The sequence below is a fragment of the Rana temporaria genome, chromosome 3, assembly GCF_905171775.1.
Source record: "Rana temporaria chromosome 3, aRanTem1.1, whole genome shotgun sequence".
In the NCBI taxonomy this organism is placed as follows: Eukaryota; Metazoa; Chordata; class Amphibia; order Anura; family Ranidae; genus Rana; species Rana temporaria.
Genome location: NC_053491.1, coordinates 442693887 through 442695536, shown reverse-complemented (window position 1 = coordinate 442695536; position 1650 = coordinate 442693887).

Sequence of the window (1650 nt, the reverse complement as noted above, 5' to 3'; positions counted from 1 at the left end):
TGTTTTGTACCAAGGCATCTATGTCCTGTACAAAGACATCCCTGTTTTGTACCAAGACGTCCCTGTTTTGTACCCAAGCGTCCCTGTTTTATACCAAGAAGTTCTTATTTTGTAATAAGAGGGCCCTGTTCTGTACCAAGACATCTCTATTTTTTACCAAGGTGTCCTTGTCTTGTACCAAGGCATCCCTGTTTTCTACCAAGTCGTCCATTTTGTTTTATTTAAGTGTCTGTACCAAGGCGTCTCTGTTTTCTACCAAGGTATCCTTGTTTTCAATCTTCTACAAACCCTCTGACAAGTCCCACTTGATCTGATGACATCAGCACTCTAACAGCTACATCTTGACCTGATAACACCTAATATGAGTCCTCTGACGTGTCTCACTTGATGTGGTGACATCTACTATAAGCTCTCTGATAGGTCCCATTTGATGTGGTGACATCTACTATGAGCTCTCTGATAGGTCCCATTTGATGTGGTGACATCTACTATGAGCTTTCTGATAGGTCCCATTTGATGTGGTGACATCTACTATGAGCTCTCTGATAGGTCCCATTTGATGTGGTGACATCTACTATGAGCTTTCTGATAGGTCCCATTTGATGTGGTGACATCTACTATGAGCTTTTTGATAGGTCCCATTTGATGTGGTGACATCTACTATGAGCTCTCTGATAGGTCCCATTGGATGTGGTGACATCTACTATGAGCTCTCTGATAGGTCCCATTGGATGTGGTGACATCTACTATGAGCTCTCTGATAGGTCCCATTTGATGTGGTGACATCTACTATGAGCTTTCTGATAGGTCCCATTTGATGTGGTGACATCTACTATGAGCTTTCTGATAGGTCCCATTTGATGTGGTGACATCTACTATGAGCTTTCTGATAGGTCCCATTTGATGTGGTGACATCTACTATGAGCTCTCTGATAGGTCCTATTTGATGTGGTGACATCTACTATGAGCTCACTGATAGGTCCTATTTGATGTGGTGACATCTACTATGAGCTCTCTGATAGGTCCTATTTGATGTGGTGACATCTACTATGAGCTCACTGATAGGTCCTATTTGATGTGGTGACATCTACTATGAGCTTTCTGATAGTAGATGCCACCACATCAACTGGGACCTATCAGAAAGCTCATAGTAGATGTCACCACATCAAATAGGACCTATCAGAGAGCTCATAGTAGATGTCACCACATCAAATGGGACCTATGAGCTCTCTGATAGGTCCCATTTGATGTGGTGACATCTACTATGAGCTCTCTGATAGGTCCCATTTGATGTGGTGACATCTACTATGAGCTCTCTGATACAGTATATCCCATTTGATGTGGTGACATCTACTATGAGCTCTCTGATAGGTCCCATTTGATGTGGTGACATCTACTATGAGCTCTCTGATACAGTATATCCCATTTGATGTGGTGACATCTACTATGAGCTTTCTGATAGGTCCCATTTGATGTGGTGACATCTACTATAAGCTTTCTGATAGGTCCCATTTGATGTGGTGACATCTACTATAAGCTTTCTGATAGGTCCCATTTGATGTGGTGACATCTACTATAAGCTTTCTGATAGGTCCCATTTGATGTGGTGACATCTACTATGAGCTCACTTTTTCACCCCTACTATAATAA